This window comes from Paramormyrops kingsleyae, chromosome 18, assembly GCF_048594095.1.
Source record: "Paramormyrops kingsleyae isolate MSU_618 chromosome 18, PKINGS_0.4, whole genome shotgun sequence".
Classification (NCBI taxonomy): Eukaryota; Metazoa; Chordata; class Actinopteri; order Osteoglossiformes; family Mormyridae; genus Paramormyrops; species Paramormyrops kingsleyae.
In genome coordinates this window covers 18,219,985-18,239,149 of record NC_132814.1, presented here as the reverse complement: position 1 = coordinate 18,239,149, position 19,165 = coordinate 18,219,985, and the positions used below count along the sequence as shown (strand labels likewise).

The 19,165-nt window shown below is 43.3% G+C and overlaps 1 non-coding gene across 1 annotated transcript; it reads right to left on the bottom strand.

Annotated features, from left to right (window-relative positions):
- Positions 1-18,799: 18,799 nt before the first annotated feature.
- On the bottom strand, positions 18,800-18,881 carry trnas-gcu (transfer RNA serine (anticodon GCU)). Its single transcript has one exon. It is a non-coding gene; the product is annotated as a tRNA-Ser (tRNA).
- Between the last annotated feature and the right edge of the window lie 284 nt (positions 18,882-19,165).

Genomic DNA, 19,165 nt, shown 5'->3' with positions numbered 1-19,165 from the left:
GGTAATGTGCCTCATTCGGGACTCCTGTAGCAACCGCTCATTCGACACAAAGTCAAACCAGCGGTACCCAAGGATTCTCCAAAGAGACACAGTACTGAAGGAGTCCAGTCTTAGTCCTAGCTCAGATATCGGGAGCACCACACACCCCTTTCCAGGGACCTCATGACGCCCCATGCTCTCCCAATCCGTGTACTGGCTTCATAGAAAGAGTCACCAGAGACATGAATGTCACTGCTGAAGTAAGTGAATCTTTCAACGAGGTGGAAATTCTCCCCTCAGACAGACACACTACTGATGCCTGTGCCTAAGAAGTTATTAAAGAAGTGGATCCTGTTTTTTATACAGGACACTCACAATCCCAGACACTCAGACTCCTCACTCAGTCTCTCGAGAGCCCCGATCAGAGCCTCCATTGACTCCGTGAAGATCACAGCATTGTTGGCAAAGTCAAGATCAGTAGATCTTTCTTCACAAACAGATGCTCCACAGCTGCTGGACCCCACAACCCTGCCCAACACCTAGTCCATACAAGCACTGAACAGAGTAGGAGCCAGGAGTAGGAGCCAGAACACACCATGGCGAACCCCATAATCAACTCGGAAGAACGCGGAGGTTCTCCCACAGCACTCACAGTACTAGTGTACAGACCAGCCATGACATCCAGTGACTTCGGGGGGATCCCGCGAAGTCTCTGGATGTCCGACAGGGCAACTCGATCAACTGAGTCGAACACTTTATGAAAATCAACAAAGGCTGCAAAGAAGCTCTGCCGATATTCATGCTTGCGCTCAATGAGAACCCTTAGTGCAAGGATGCGGTCGATGGTAGACTTCATATTTGTAAAACCAGACTGCTCCAGTTGCTGGTAGGCAAGCAAGTGATCACGGATCTTATTAAAGATGACCCTAGCAAAGACCTTACCCGGCACTGAGTGTTACCCCCCTGTAGTTGCTGCAATCCAGGTGATCACCCTTCCCTTTCCAGATAGGGACTACAAGTCTTGTTTTCAAATCAAGAGATGATGTCTGACACCCAGATGGAAGCAAAGATTGCCTGCAATCCCAGGAGGACAGTCTTACAACCAGCCTGGAGAAGTTCACCCCAGATACGACAGATGCCTGTGGTCTTCCCTACCCCCAGCGAATTCACCACCTGTGCAATATCAGTGAGATTGGGTGGTTCACAGCTGATCGAAGGATCAGCCTCAAGAACCAGGGACCGAGAGATCTCCAGTGTCCTACCTGGAGGATCAGCTTTTAACAACTGCTCAAAGTAGTCGGTCCAGTAGGTCACAACTGTTGTGTCATCCATAAGGACCGTTCCATCACCCGCCCTGACTGCATGTCTCCAAGGAACAGATTCAGATGTGCGTAATGCTTTGATTCCTCTGTAAGCAGGACATGGGTCACTAGACCACAGATGGTGTCTCACCTGCTCATAGATTCATCTAATAAATGCCTCTTTATTTGCCCTCAGAGCCCTCACAGCTGTCCTCCACAGTTCCCAGTACAGACTGGAGTTGCCACCAAATCATGCACTTCAGCTCTTCTAGATATATAGAATATCCAGGGTGCCTTGCGAGATGAAATTCCTTCTTCTAGGAACATCAGCGACACCAACACAACCTTTGGCAACCTTCAGGGTCTTATCATGGAGTCGGAAGTCGCACCCAAGTCAGGGGGCCTAGAAGGTTTTGCTACACCGCTGTTTGGTGGTAATCTAACTTCATAATGACATCATACCTAATATCATACCTAAATCCTCGTAATAATGTTTTATATGCTGTGGAGCAATGTTTCTTCACCCAGTCCTCAGAGACCCCCAGCCAGTCCACATTTTTTCTCCCTTCCAGCTTAAAACATACCTGTACCAGTTACTCGGTGTCCTAATTGGCTGGGAGTTGGGAGGCAGCAGAATTGTGGACCGTTTGGGGGGCCCCCCGAGGAGCATGTTGGGAAACACTGCTCAGAGAATTTATAAATTCTGTTTTGTGTTCGTTCTTCGGAGTCATGCTTCAGAGCGCTTCTGATGCTCACAGATCTTTTGCTTCCTACGGTATCGGTAAGGAACAATGGATGGAGTAAATGAAGTGTTATAGCAGCTCAGTCGTACATGTTGCATATTAAACCGATAGTAGAGCTGCTAATTTCTTTGAAGCCCTTATAGGGGCAGGGCCATACTACCCCAGCAGAAAGCTGATTGGCCCCCAGTGTACCTCCTTCCCTGTCACTCACTGATTCAAAATATATCATTGGCTAATGATAAGGTTGGTCTCTGTACGAATTATGTCCCTTTTATGCCTCCCACCTTCAAACTCCTAGAATTACCTCAGGTCAGATCTTGTTTCACAACTGATTTTGCTATAAGCACACATAACGTTTTTCCTGCATATATAATGTTTTCCAGACCAGAATCCAGCTGAGACAGAAATGGAATGTAAACATGTCATCCTCGTGTGTTTTGGACCCTGTGCCATTGCCCGGTAGCTCATCCCGGCACAGAATGACCAGGCTGTCATTCCACTTCAGGATTGCAGTTTGACATGTGCCACTGACAAACTTCAGAATATATTGGGTTTGTATGTTTATGAGTGGCGTCTCTCTCTTGGGTGGAGATCAAAGGTTGTGGAGCTTATTGCAAAGCTTCATTTGGTGGTTTAAGGTGGGGGTTCCCAACATCCGGGACCAATCCGTGGCCAGCATTCCACTGGACGTCGGAATGCAGAGGAATTTTCATTTTTACGACCCTCACACATGAGGTCGGTTAAACTTATGACATCGCCAATCTGTCCCCCCAGGCCATTTTACCGTGGACATCGAAAGGTTGGGAGCCCCCACTTTAAGGCATTAGCATGTACTGTACATCTGTCCTAAGGGCACAAAGTCATTTTCCACAGATGTAAGGGACATTGTTTATGGAATCTTCTGCTGAAAGGTGTCAATAGTCATTGACAAATCCACAGCTGCTTCCTGAAGAGTGTTTCTGATCTGTCAGACAGGTGTGTGCTGGTTTTTTTTCCCTATAGTTCCTGAATGTGAAAATGAAGCTGTTGTAATTATTTTTAGGATTTTACACCAGAAATACTTTAATGGTCCCCTGTGTGCTTATGTGATTGAATGAACAAACAAAACGAATTAATGTAATAGATGCAGCAGATGTAAGGCCACTAGACTTGGCATCTATTGTATGTTCATGCAAGATACAAGATTGTTTAAGTTATGCTAGAGGTTTGATACAGTGAATGTTCTTGCATTATACCGTGACTTGAGAGGTGATTGTCTGACTAGTTTTTTAATGTCAGAAAGTTCAATTTATTTTCATGTAGTGTTATATGAATTAATTAAACAATTTAATGCTAAAAAGACCAATAATTTATTTGGAATAAAAACATTTGGAGTGAGAATACACAGTAAAAACAATATGTTAGAGATTTGTTGTTACAATACTGCCGGTTTTAAATGGATTAGCACACTGACTTTAGTAAAACAAATCATGGATAAGAATGATTGTAAAAGACATTAAACTCATTTGTGCTCCCTTACTAATTAGAAATATCATAAAAGACTTAATATAAAGTGGCAAAATGATTCCCAGTTTGCAAATTTCAGAAAAACAATTGTTCCAGAATATGTGTATTTACACAATAGACACAATAGAGAAATATTAAGGAATTGTATGTAATATAAACTGGCATACTGTAGAATCTCCACAGATTTTCATACATTATTTGATAGACATTTAATTGCATGTGGTCTCTGTTTTGCTTTCTTTTTGAGGAATTTTGTCTGCTGCTAAGACGAATTGCATCCATTCATGGTTTTTGATGTGAAACATACTTTGTACTGCATATTGTTTAGCATTTTAGTTTCACTTTCGTCTCTGACCTCAAATACTTAATTGTATGCGCCAGTTAAGCTCTTGGGAAATTAAATGTCCGGCACTGCAATCCATATTCCTGGCAGCCGCGGCTGCTCTTTACAGCGGAAGTCACATGATTCAATGTCTAAACAGGTGGCTAGACTTTTGGACAGCTGGAAACTCGCAAGCAACCAACAGATCCCTAGAGGGCGCTTTGCAGCATTCTGCTGTAAAAAATAAGCCCAGGCTCTGAAAGGACAGTGCAACTGCCGGAGCCTCTCGAGAGCCTCGTCTCGCATCTCAATACTAATTGCACCTAAAAAGTCAGCAGTGAACTTCAGAAGAGGTTCTGCACCAGAGCGAACGGGGTGCCACTTCTCGCAAACAAGGACGCTAATTGTCTGCAACATCTGTCCTCTGCGTGATGGTTGCTTTAGCATCCCGTTCGCAACGAAAGCGATTTGCTTACGGTCAGCGACACCCGAGGGGGTCCTATTTATGCAGAACATCTTTGGGGTTCCTGTGTGAACAACTGTTCTCCCAGCAGGCCGCGTGGAGGGAAAATGCAGGAGCTAAAGGCAGGGACACAACCAAAGCAGCGGCGTTGCTGCACTCCAGCGGCCTCCTCGAGTAGCAGGTGTCAGCCACGGGAAGTCAGAGCACCTGAGAGAGCAACGGAGCAAAAGTTACCAAGATTTTTTTCCACTATTTTTTCCACTATTTGGGAATTTTTCCATTATATCATACAGAAAGACAGACAATCCAGTGGAGTTCTGCATGTATATGCATGTGTTTCCATGCACTCTGTGGGATGTTTATTGCTTATATATGGAGACATGCCTTACAGACACACTTCTGTGACCCTGAAAGTCGTGTTAATGTTCTTGTTTGTTCACACAGCTCCAGACAACTAAGCTCATCAGCCAAGGAATTCTTGAAAAGAGAAGTATGTAAATGTACTTTTGCTTTAGGGATCCTGTGCACTAATACATTCAGGTCAGACTCATTTGGGTCACGGTGATGAGTGCTGAATTCTTTCCGCAAAACGCTGACCCTTTAGTGTTTGGATGGAAGGGTCAGTCATTTCTGAGGATGTCCTGCTTTCATCTCGAGCATGGTGTGTCTACTTAAACTACAGAATGGGTGTATATAGATCCCTGCTAAAAGCTGATTGGCTACCTGAAGTAACCCCTCTCCTGTCACTCACTGATCCAAAAATATAATTGGCTAATGATAAGGTTACTTCAAGAATAATGAATAATAGCCCCTCTTATGCCTCACCACCATAGAAAAATCCTGCAATTGCCCTGGAACTACAGACAGTGAAAGCCTTCTGGCTTGCATTTTTTATTTTTTGTATTAGATATTTCCTTTCTGAGTCATTTTTAATGAATGCTCCTGCAACTCGACCTGCTGAAAATGTCGTTTTACATCTAAGTGTAAATCATATCAGCTGTGATATAACAATAAGACCTCGCAGTACATTCCAATGTATGAGACTTTTAGCTCAAAAACAAAACAGCGGCGAGATGCATCATTTGAGAATCTTATTTCAAATAGTTGATTTTTAATGACAGGTTTATACTTTCCATTTCAGTCCATGCGACATCAGACTGGTTTATCTTTCCAGTGTAGGTTGGTGCTTCTGTTCCAAAGTCAAGCATCCCTTTAAAACACCCTTCTATATTTCCCAGTGTGTATTACAGAAGCGGCTTTGAGGCAGACAGTTCTTGTGACCCCAAGCCTTCTTCCATTTCTGTTTTCCTCTCGCATGCAGCCATCGTACCATTGAGTCTGTGTCAGGAATGACATTTGTGCTATTTTAAATTATACCCAAGAGTTGGAAGGTTCACACTTCCAATGTCTGTCTCCTATGCCGATTTATTATAATATCTCTTGAGCTATGGGGTTAATGTGGTTGCTAAGAGACAAAGCACACGCATGTCAGTAATGGCTGCCCGCGTGCCATGCTATGTAAATACACAGTGACCTCAGGCTCAGACCTGTGATTTGCACAAAGTCTTGATTCCGTAGTTACAGGAGTAGCTGGCACTCAGAAAGCAAGCAACAAGAATGGAAATGGAAAGTTCTGGCTTTTATATTTCATCCATCCATTTTTGCAAACTTATACTCAGTCAATTTGATGGTGATCAAGGAAAATTATGGGAATCTAAAGGTTCGCCCTGGACAGGATGCTCATTTATGTTTTTATCCCTATATGTGTTTTAAAATTTGGACCCCTAAATATATTCTCATCATTTCTATAATTAAATGCAGGCTATTTCAATTTTAAGGAAGCAACATGATCTGTGTAAAATCTGTCCTGAAGATGATCATTTTGAAAAACATTATGTTCATGGATCATTTGTGTTTTATTGACTGTGTCACAACGCACAAATGAAACTCTTAGGAGCGTGACTGCTTGTGAGCCTCAGTCTGTTGGTTATTCCTGCTGGTATTTCCTCCTGCCTCCGTGTGACAGGTTGACTTGACAAATTTGACAGTGACAGTTATTAGATGCCTGGAATTTTGACAAAAGTCTCAAGTGCAGAGCAAGTAGGTTTACCGACTGGCACCTAGGAATGATACGCAAAACACCAAAACACAAACCGGGAAATCAGGGACGACACACAAGCCGGGGTCGGAAATAAAACCAGAGCCACATGTATACCAAGGCCGAATGACGCTCAGCAAAAAGAGTCAGGAAATAGGCGAGAATTCAAAAACCAATAGAATTAGAAGCATGGATAGTCAACAGTTTAGCTATGAACAGAAAAACAGAGAAGCGAAGTTCCAGAAAGTTCTTACATCTCCCTTATTGTTACCTTGGTGTAATGAAGGAACGTGCAGCAATGCAGAACATGGCCTGCTAGGCCGTGACTTCAGAATCAATGCTAAATATTCTTTCAATCAAACAACGTTGTTTAGAAAATTGAAAAAACTGACATTTTATTTGTGTGGCACATTATCTCTACACTGCTGTTGGTGGTCAACCTTGAGGGTTGTGGTTTTCAAATTCAACTCGGCTCCGTGTTTGGCTGTGCTGCCCACGTTTGGCTGTGTTTTCTGCACAGTTCAGGCCGGTCGGCAACCCTGCAGTGCCTCCGGCGAAGTGTGTCGTGATGGATTGACAGAGGGTCTAGCCCATGGCAGGAATATGAGGATGTAGCCCTGTCTGAGAGGGTTCTGGATTAGATAAATGATAGATGACACCCTGGTGACCTTAGACTGGTTGGATACATCCAGGAATTCCCGGTATTCACTGGGGCAGTCACAGTAGTGGTTCCCTGAGGATTTGACAGAATGAACGTTGCATTTGAAAACAACTGCACTTATTTGCATTTTCATAATATCTCTTGGGCATTGAGATCAATACAGTTGACTAAGGAGGAGTTGGAATGCTGAAAACGGCAGGAGCAGAAGACTGTAGCAGACAACGATCGTTTAATCTTTCTTCCTAGCTATTCGATATTCACTCTGCTGGACCTGCCACGACGGTGAGACATTTTGTAATGAAGGAGTTCCGAATTCCCGTGTGCAGAGCAAGCAGTTTTAATGATTCACACCCAAGGAATGACATGCCCCAGAACCAGATACAAAAAAGAGGGTCGAAAATCAAGTTACATTCAGGGGCAATGCAAAGAACAAGCAAACAAACAAGGTCAGACAAATAAGGAAGAGTTCACAAACCAATTGCAGATGAATAGAACCACATCAAATCAACAGCTCAATAAGGCGTCAACTCAATGCCTCATCAAAGGGCTTCATTCGCAGAAGGGCTGTATATCTCCTTTTTTGTTAATTAAGAAATTGGGAGACAGGTGTGTATAGAATCAAGTGTCACTGTAGGGACTGCTGATTGGGACAGGTGATATAAAAGATTTTTTTTCCCCATTTTTGAAAATGTACTGAGCAAAAGAATTAGACACAAAACTAGGCATTAAAAACAATAAAAATGCAAGTACATGTATATATGTGCCTATATATGTACTGTATATGAAGATATGAAACATCAGGAACATATTGGTCACCAGTTTGTACACCAGAGTCCCATTAATGCCATTATGGCCCGAGTGAAACCTACAGCACCATTTATTGTGGATTTTGTAAACAGTTCATTGGATATTACATTTTAGTGGCAACACTGCTAACCTACTTATAGGGGGAACTTTCTTGAGATGATCATTGATCATCCAGCCTGCAGAAACCTTTTTCCTGAGAAATCTCTCTAAAGCTGTCCCATTTAGAGCAGAAACCCTCCTTCCTGTTGCGGCGTGGCACAGTGCCGGCGGGAAAAAGGTGACGACCCACTTTAAAGCTCCAAGACAAAGGGATTTATTGGGGAAAATTGAACACACTGGATAAACTGCATAACAAAAGGACCACATTGGGTCAAAAGCGAATGGGGAAGAGCAAGAACTAACTACAAAAATATCAGAAGGTAACAGGAAGGGAAAAGAGCAACACAAGGAGCAGAAGCAGTAACTTGAGCACTGACATACAACTACAACAAACCATCAAGGAACAGAACCAGAACAGGTACTATAAATACACAGCTATCAAGACACGATGCAGTACAGGTTAGAATCATAACCAAATTAACCAATCACAAGGAAACAAGGAACTGGTGTGGCATATTACAATTAAACAGCACTGGATGCTAGGGAAAATTAACAAACATTATTGGTTAACTAAAACAAGGAAAACTGAGAAAACGGGACAAGAAGCAAAAGACAAAGAACCAAATGAAATACAATAACACTAAAAACAGGAAAGCACTGATTACCAGTAACACTAAGGAAAACCAAAAACCAAAAAAAAAAACAAACAAAACACATGAGGCTTGTTATTAGCCAGCTTTAAACCCACAGCGCTTCAGTCTGAGTCACATGCTCAGCCCACTGAGCTATGCAGCAGGCCGGGCTGCAGGGAAAGCCCTTCGGGGCTGAAGGGCGAGTGACGGGGGGGCCAGCAACGCCTGTTGGCCAAACGGGGAGGAGACATGACAGGCGGGTGCAGACCCTGACATTTTCCATCCTGAAATGTACACACTCACAGAAGCATTCACCACAGTGTGGCACGATTGCATCTTATCGCCAAATATCCCAAACGGTAGCTCCCTGACTGTCAATCCCCCGGACTGAATGGTTGCCAGACGAATGACTATCACCCTCCATAAATTAATTAAGTTTGTTACTATGCGCTGCATTTCTCTCCACCCACTGCCAGCTGTCGCTCTTAGTTACCTGCTGCGGTTGGCGCTTGTTTGTGTCATGTGTCACATTAGCGTATGCTAATATGGCTGGCTTCATATTCGAAATGTCACCCGTGCTAAAGGCTTTCCGTGACTGAAACTCCCTGTGCAGTTCTTTAGAAACAAGCCCGTATGAATGTTTTTCAGATGTTAAAACCTAAACGTTATTCTTTCCCTTCTGAATAGACAGATGTCGATTTTAATCCCTTCTAGGGTTAAATGTCACATTCTGGTGAAAATGGCTTCAATTACCTAACAACCAGATTCTCCTTCTCCTTCTCAGCTATACCTCCGAGACTTTTGCACGTGTGTGTGTGGAGTGTTGTCTAATGTGGTGATATTTTGTTATTTGTTTACTGTCATTTATTGCTATCAGTTTTAGATTTCCGGGTTCAGGGTTCAACAGATCAGAATATGGTCCTCATGATCTCAACTGTCCTCCCGTAGCCATAAATACATACATGGCATTTGAATCTTTGGATCGCTTTTTAAAGGAGATATTTAACACTGAGTAAACCTCTGACACAGTGAGGCTGTGCAGCTTTTAACGCCTCTGTATTGAACCTGATAGAATTTTCTGAAGCATACGCTCAAATCTACAGTTATCATAACCTCTGAACGCAACGTACACAATTACCTGTCAGCAGACTGTCCTGCGGCCATTTTTTCTCGGAGCCGATCCTTGTCAAAGCAGATCTCATCTCGGCTGAGCCTCGCTGGCAGTTGACCCTGTGGCTGCTCTGATGGCAGTTATTTTCCCACCGACCCGTTTACAAGACGTTTTTTTTTTGTCCTTGAATTTTGTGTGGGATTTATTAGGAGGATGCCGTGATTTCTCTGCCGTGATTGGCCCAGGGGACATGATGAGGCACGGTGCATTGCTTTTTGAAAAATTGATGAAATTAAATAAAATATGTCTGTAAAACAGTAATAAACTGTAGGGGATGTTCGCAGCTTGCGAATAATGTATTATGGATCCTTGCAGAAAATGTTTTTTTTTTTTTGTTTGTTTTAAATATTTCAAGTATCGCGGCATTTTGAAAAATGCATGAGCAGTTGCACCTATTAAATATTACAATATATACTTACCGACAGCTAGTACCACTTATTCCCACCTGGTTCATGTCTTTAATTCCATAGTCTGATGTTTCTGACTTTGACCAGTTCTCGGAATAATAAAGATTGTGGCAGTGCGTGCAGTGTGTGCAGTGCGTGCAGTGTGTGCCTCAGCAGGTTAGGATGCTGTGCTTGTGACTGGAAGAATTCCAGCTCAAATCCCCGAGTTGGCAGAGTGATTTTCACCTCCAGCGTGGCCCTTAACCCCCAACAGCCCCGGGGATTTATCTGACCCTTGTTTCTCCCTAAAAGATTCGTCACTTCAGATAAAAGCAGCTGCTGTTTGGGACCTTCCTGTTTTAGGGACCTGGGATTTGCATCTGTGGACTGGCGTGGACAGTCAGCACGAAACGAACGTGCTGGAAGAAACCAGTTTCCACCAGTATTCCTGGCCTGTTTTATTCAATATGCCTCTCAGCCAATGGTATGAGCTCACTTAGAAATTGGATGGTCATTCCCTTGATCATCATTACAGTTAAGCATCATCGTAAATTTTTACCAATGACGGCCGAGTGTGGAGGGGGGGGGGTGGGCTGGTTGATTTACTGGTCACTTAACCCAGTAAAACCCAGTAAGATTCTCCAGTGCATATATTTCAATCAATTAGAGCGAAGTTTAATACAACCAGCCAAATCCATTCCATTGATAAAAAGCGCAGCAAATTTTTAAACATTTACATAAACATAATCAATTGAGGATGCATGCTTAATTAATGGGGTATTAATTATTCTGAAAAATTGCATCGGCAGGGTAAGTAGATCTGAATGGAATAATTCTTCTCCCCCCGACGGCAAGTCCTGTGATGTCAGAAGGGATGATAAATAGTAATTAATAAAGATTTTACATGGCTCTGCAGTTGCCTTGGAAATGGGAGGGAGGTCTTTGCTGCGAGAGGGTCCTAGGAATATTTGTGCAGGTTAGCGTGGAAAAGAAAAGCCGGTAGCCATAGCAACAAACTGAGTTTCTTGAGGGTTGGAACGTGAGTTCACGGTGGCCCCCAGATGTGGAAATGAGATTCATTTCAATATCCACCGATAACAAGAGCGCGTCATGTGACTTTCCGAGCGCGCTCAGAACGCGCTCAGATTTCGCAGCGGGGCTGCAAAATGAAATTTTTACCCATGAGTGAACTTTGCGCCAAGAGAAAGACAATGGCAAACCAGACACTCCGTTAAAATGTAATTATGTGGCCTGTGCTGGGAGCGGAGGAACGGCACCCTGGGAGGGGGGGTGCCCGCCCGATGCGGCTGGGAGACGGCGGCGGCTGCGGCAATGGTGCGCCGGCACTGTTAGCATGGGCTGCCACGTCGCGCGGCAAACAAACGCGCACCGGGACCTGATTGTGGAGCGCGACACAGGCCGAACTCCTCTGGGAGTACGAGGCAGGAGCAGACGTGGCTTTTCGGGGGTGGAAGGGGGGGGGGGGGGATGGAGATGGGGGTGGGATAGTCAGTCATGCACCTGAGTCTCTGCACAGCAGCGGGAGCGAGACCAAGGACTGTAACGTGGGAGGGGGTGTAGGGGGGGGGACGTCATCGCACACTCATCCCCCTCCCACTCCTGTTCGCCAGCCTGCTCCCCTCCGATACCACGCATGCCTAGTGGCCTGGGGAATGCTGAGCGAGTGTGTGTGTGTGTGTTTGGACTATGTTTATATTACATTGTGGGGACCAAATGTTCCCTAAAATATAACAAAAACATGCTATTTTGAAGATGTTGGGATAATACTGATATATATGATCTATGAATGCAATCAAAAAACTAAAAATGCCAAAATTGTCATATTTTGTTTGGTTATTTACTGTGTGTGTGCGTGTGTGTGTGCGTGTGTGAATCACATTATTTTGTTACCTTAATGCCATTCTTTGGACTCAGCACATCTTGCCCCTCCCCCTCCTCCCCCCCCCCTCCATCACACCTCCCCCGGACCATCAGCCCCTGTAAAGCTCCCTTATCGATACGCGTCTCAAATCACAAATTGCCATGTGAAACATGATCAGCTGCATTTTTTTAATTATCGATTTAAATCATGTGACACTGGTTTGAGTCTCACCCCCCCGCTGTGGAGTTTGCATATTGCTGTGGTGGCATGGGGCTCTGTAGGTTAAACACTGTGACTATGACTTTAAGGTCGCCGGTTCAAATTCCTGGGTTCGACAGAGGTTTCACCACTGAGCCCTTCAGCAAGACCCTTAACCCCCAATTGCTCCAGGGACAAGCTGACCCTGCCTTCTCAATATAAGTAAGTCCACACTGTTAAATAATGTAAATACTGTATGTTGCACACGTTTTATCCAGGATCTCCTGTTTCGTCTCGCAATTCAAAGACCGGCAGTTAGGTTATCTTACAGTGCGTGTCTAAATTGTCCATAGTGTATGAATGTGTGCATGCCCTGTGAGGGACACACCATGCGGGGGTTCCTGTGCTATGTGCCCTACACTGTCTGGGATGGGCACCAACCTCCTTGTAACCCCCTATTTAACAAGCGCTTGGAAAATGAACGAATCAGGTAACATTGTGACAAAGAACAGTAGCAAGGGAGCCAATGGTTGTTAAGGGTATTAAATAAATAAGGGCAACATTATAAAACAGTGTGGAGTAGGACATCTGTTTTGCAGACGTGTGGTAGAGGTCATCCTGATGACCTGTACCACTGATTCGTATGGCAGCTGTACTGCTTGGCTAAAGCTGCCAAGAGGATTACTGCCACTATTTTGCCATTCGATGGTGGGTTTTATACCAGCAGCTGCAGGAAAAAGACTTCCACTCTCGTCAAGGACTCTACCCACTCTGCTTGTGGTCTGTTTGCTCCTCTTCCGTCGGGAAAAAGACTGTGCAGCATCCGGACTGGGACTACAAGGCTTAGAAACAGTTTTTCTCCTTGTGCTGTCAGGCTGTTGAACTCTGACTCTCCTTGAATAACTCTATGCAACATGACATAAGACCTCACTGTTACTATTACTGCCTTCAAATACTTGTGTAAATTGTATTACAATTTTGCATACACGCAGCACTAATTGTGTATTGCACTACTTGTCGAATTATTGCTGCACCAATATGTACTAATGTTGGGCATTTCAGGTCCAGCAAGCACAAATCCAGACCAGGTTTTTGTTTCTACCAACCAGCTTGGTGACTGTGACTCTTTGTACTCAACTAGTCGGTAGAAACAAAATCCTGATCTGGATTTGTACTTGCTGGACCTGTAATGCCTCACATTACTATGCACATCTTACTGTTTGTTTTATTGCTTCCTTTTATTGTTTTATTACTTATGGTTGAGCCCTATACCCCCATCTGTACCAGCCTTCCAGAGAAACTACAATTTTGTTCCCATTACCTTGTGTTTTGCAGAACGACAATAAATCTCTTATCGTATCTTAAATGGTGGGTGAGGCCCTCACAGGCCAGCAGTGCCCCTAGTGGTAATGTGATGGAAGAACGCACACTCCAGCTGAGGACGGCTCATTGGTCTGCTGCATGTGCCCCATGAGTTTAGTCTCAAGCTGAGGCTAAATTGGTTGCTCAGGATCTCTGCTATTTGCAGCAGCCATCCTCATTCTTTACCCCCATGTGAAACCAATTTATTCTAATTGTAGATCCCCCTCCCCCCAACACCACCACCCCCACCCTAACACCCTGGTGAACTGGAGTAAAGATTTCTGAGGTACTTAAGTGTGGAACAATAAGGCAGATTGCTTTGAAGGCTTATTTGCATGAGATTTATTGGATAACCACATGACATGTCTCACACTGTTCCAGCTGATGTTCATGTTTATCCGGCCAGACATTGTGATTGCCTTAACCTTAGCTATCTTTAATGTGACTGTGTTTTTAGTTTCGTTCCCCAGCGCTGTGTGTACTCTCAGATTCATTCAGCGTAACACGTGCTTCCTGACACAGAGAATGTCTCCTACATGCATTAATTTGCGATTTGCCTGTATTTTGAAGAAGCAAAACTATGTTTTATTGCGCGACATGTCACACCATTGCTGCAAATAGATTTGTTGGGCAAACTGTAAAAAAAAATCTTATAGTATATCGTCCTACAAAACTAACCTTAGGACCTTTATTTATTGTTTTTTTAAAATACATTCAATAGCACATGGCAAATGATGTAAGTGCTTTCATGTTTTATACTCTACTCCAGCGCATGGTTTTGTTATTTATCAAACCTTTTTTTTTTTTCATTTAAGAGACCCCTACACCAGTTTTTTCATTATATCAGACTGCAAAATATCTCTATTTGATTTAAAAACTGCAGACAATGTGCTTCAGTACACATAGGGTGGGTGTGATTTATATGCAGGCTGTAGTTTGTCTATATAGCAGATCTAGTGTCCATTATTTCAGGTTAATGGCCTTGTGTTCAATTTTAAAAAAGTATTGAAATGCTTTCCCTGGCGGAGTATATAGTTAAAATGTTAGCTGAATTAATGTTTCCTCATTGGATCAAAGCTTGCATGCGAATGAGGCAGAGGAACTGGCAGCAATGGCGCTTAAAGTGTACGTCTGATTTCAGTCCAGACCTGCCGTCTATAACGCGAGCGCTGAATAGAATGAGAAAGGCCACTGGTCTTCCCCCTCGTCATGCTCAGCTAACGTGCTGCAGCACGGCAACGGTCTGACTGCCAAATACGGGAAAACCTGCAAAGGGCATAGGCAGGATGGCTCTGCTTGGAATTCCCACCGCACGATTTAATATTCCTGATAGACTCTCCCATCAGAGTGACCTCAACTTACTCCTCTGGGTAAAAGTTTGGAGACATGTGCCTCTGTTGTTTGACAGGATACCAGTGTTTTGAGTGATACAATATCAACAGAAGTGAAAAATAGCTCTTTGGCTGCAAATAGTAAGCAGTATAATATATTTGTAAATAAAGTTTAATGGTAATGCCTTATCTTCGTAGAGTGCATTGTAACCCTGTACTTCCGGGGCTGGGGAATTATGTCCCATCCCCTACTCATGCTGACAGGCGATTAGTCAGATCATATCTCTAAATCATCCATCATAGTGTGTGTTCTGTGATAAAGTAGCATGTTATCCAGGACTTCCTATGTCCTGTGCTTCTCGAGGATGCCTCAGCACACACAAATACACACCGTGATGCTGTACTAGGTAAATTGTTATGAAAATTGGATGGAAGGCTTTAATGGTCATTAGTTTTTTGAGTCTGGGCATGACTAAGAGGGTTAGGATGCTGTGTCTGTGATTGGAAGGTCACCGGTTCAAATCCCAGAGTCGGCCAAATGATTTCGCCACTGGGAATAGGAGTGAGGCCCTTAACCCTCCCATGGACTGGCTGGTCCTGCGTTCTCTCAAAAAGAGAGATAAAGGTTTGGATAAAGGTGTTTCTTACATAGAGAAAAAGCTTCCACAAACATACAGGCACATCTTTTCTGGTGTTGAATTATGGTCGTCGTTTTGACCCTGTCTTGTTGTCAGCCTGTATTTGTTTGTATTTTTTAGCTTTTTGTAGCATCACATTAGACCCTGAAGGATATAAAGCCATGTTCCTGCTCGGGTAAATGAGAAAGTACATTTTTTTTTGCCATTTTCCTGCCATTTTCTGTCATTTAGTTTAGCTGTGAACCGCACTCACTGTCCGGGAATATGCTGAGCTTTTACCACTCTGAAGGCTGCAGATTTTGCACTGCTAGTTGCGATGCACTCAGTTAAAAGTCTGTCAGCCATTTTGGCTCGAAATTAGACACCATCTCACTCCCCATACCCATTACTACAGATATTTTTTTATTCAGAACATGTTTTTTTCCTGTGACTCCAGATGTAGAACAAGGGCGTATACAGGGGCGTGGGCACAGGGGCAATGGCCCCAGCCAAAAGTTGATTGGCCATTGGAGTGTACCCTCCTCTGTCACTCACAGATTCAAAGCATATCATTGGCTAAAGATGAGGTTGGGCCCTCAATTTGAATTATGGCCCCTCTTACGTCCCCCACTTCTTAAAAGCCTAGAATTACCTCAGATCTGTAAATGAAGAATCAAGACAGGAAGGGAACTGAAGCATTTGAACTTTGGAGCTGGCAAATAAGTGGGTTCTAGATCAATCCAAGCTAGTGTCTTGAAATACAGATGACCGATCTAAATTGTGTTTCGTGCATATTGTGAGAGGACCCATTGCCTCAGGGAAGACCACAATGTTTGGGGACGTTGAGGACAGGACAAGCAGCAATCAACATTCCACAAGTCAGAGGGACCAGTGAGAAAACAGGACACTCTGGAGAACCAGAGGATGACTTCAATATAATAACATATACTACTACTACTGCTACTACTAATAATAATAATAATAATAATGGATTTTTAAATTAATTTATTTGTCACTATTAAAAGAGAGTCAACATGAATAAATTAATATCTATATAAAATGTAATATAAACAGACATACTGCATATTATATAATGCGCATATTTATATATTTATCACAAATTAGTCATTTTTCCAAGAAATATTTTGCTATGATTCAGTGTGAAAACTGCAGGGCAGAATTAAGTGAACTTGGGGGCTGTTTTGCTCCACACCAGAGTCTCAGTCCTGGCTTTAATATTCTGCCTGCTCACTAATGTCTAATCACATGACCAGACCTATAATCCGCAGTTATAGACTGTGGGGGAAAAAAGGATATGATCAGTGCTTGTATAATAAGAACACTCCACTTATGTCTTTTTATTGCACCTTATTTTCTGTCTCTCACCCCTTTTGACATCTGAATCAGGACAGACCTGCACTTTTGCAGTTTAATCACTGTGTATCGTTCAGACTATAAAGTAGAATCACCAAGGATTTAAAAACCAGAGGAGATCATTCCGACAGAGCGGCAGGACAAGCTTCTCAGACAATTTAAAGTGCCTTACATTTACTGAGTATCTGTAGATTCACTTTTACCGGTGGGCTGAGTCTAAAAAAAAACAATTGTTTGTTTCAGAAAGGTGATAAATTTGGCTTGAACTTAAAGAAAATTGATCATACTCCATGTTGCATGAACATCACGACTGGGACATCTGGGAATCTCCTCCCACCCGGCAGGAGACGCCGGGGTAGACCCAGGACACACTGGAGAGATAATATCTCTTAGCTGGCCTCGGAACACTGTGGAATCCCCCAGAGGAGCTGAAGGAGGTGGCTGGAGAGAGGAAGGTCTTGGGCATCTCTGCTTAGATTCCCTCTGACCCAGAAGCACTTGTCTAGATTTAGTCTGGACAGATCAGTTTTCCAGCCCTCTGTCACGACTGCTTTTGGGTGTCTTCCTTTTAGCCCCCTCATCCTCCTTTTTCCCTCCCCCCTACCCGCCTCCCCACCAACAGCTAGCACTGCTCTCCCCCACCCCTGCTCGCACAAAAAAACGCGAAACACCCGCACACACGTACTATGGAAGCCTCCTTTTTGAGCCTTAGTCCTCTGTTCCGAACACAGGTGTCCTCCTTCTTAGAGTCATGCCGGTGATCACCCTAATGGATACAGATCGGGAGATTGATTGTTTGGGAATAACCTGATCCGTGTTGCCGCCACCGTGATCTGTCTCACTCAAGACTCAATCGAGAATTAGCGAGACTCAATTGGCCCCGTCTATGTAAACAGCTGGTATGGAGGTGGAAGCTCTTTCATGCACTACTCATACTTCTCCCGTAGGCTCAAGTCATCGTGAGAATGAGTAAGAAATGGGCAGGAGCTCTTTTGTCGTCGGTGTCGCTCTCAGTGGCCGGCATTTATCGCTAACCGCCTTCCGATGTCCGTCGCAGGCGTCAGCACTGGCGTCAATGGAACCAATGAATAAACGTTAAATAAATAAAGCCCTCACTGAGATGGCTCCCATATTCCTGTTATACCACAATCTGTTTCTATTTTCATTTTACACGACAAGTCCTTTGACAATTATGTAGCTACCAGACTTTCCGATAAAAAAAAAAAACACAGTGACTCTGTAAGCAATCAGCAGTTCAGCAAACAGGCAAGTTCCTAGACACAGGTGCACGATAATGTCGAAAATTTACTAATAGTAATGTCAAAAATATATAGATAGTAAAAGAATGTCAACAAACACTGAAAACCAAAATGTTTTGCTAAAACAATTGTCCTTTCTGTGGAATCATAGGAGCACGTCAATATCCCAGTGGTCATGCGCCTTGAAAAAGAAAACTCAACATATTTAGCTAATATCTGATTCCCAAGCCCTCTTGAGATGACCTGTGTCAAAGCCTTGCTATCTGAGATCACAAACATCCATCTGCTGCTTACTCAAAGAAAGGTTGAAACACAAAGGTTTTCAGTGTTCAATGAGTGAACAAGGGATTCCCTCAAAAATAATGCAGACACACAATTTATTTCCAATTAATTGTTGGTCAGAAATACTACCTACAAAAAAATGAATATTCAAACCGCACTTTGAGGGAAAGTAATATATTCCGACAGTGACTTCTTGGATAATATAAAAAGTGTATCAATCAACTTTTCTCTTACAGTACATTAGCAAGGTGTCAGACAGGTATTCAATTCAATTCAAATTCAAATAACTTTATTTGTCCTCGAGGGGCGATTAAAGAAAGAGAATTCGATGAGGATGGGATTCGAACCCACGCGTGCAGAGCACAATGGATTAGCAGTCCATCGCCTTAACCACTCGGCCACCTCATCATTTTGGTGCCTTAGAGTTTGACTTGAACGTATAAATAACTTACAGCTGTGCTGCTTTGGAAACTTTTTAAGGTTCACCAGATGTAATTAACACTAAGAAAAAGTGATCATTTTGACAAAAAAATCCCATTATGTATTTACTGTGAATGTGCTGTGAGGATTTTTACTCAGAAAGCTAAAAGATTCTTTCCCCAGTTCTGCTGGGCAGGGGAGTCTTGTGTAATACAGGTTTCATCACAAACTTCTCTGAAAGTCTTGCTGTCCAGCAGCACTTAGCACACCAA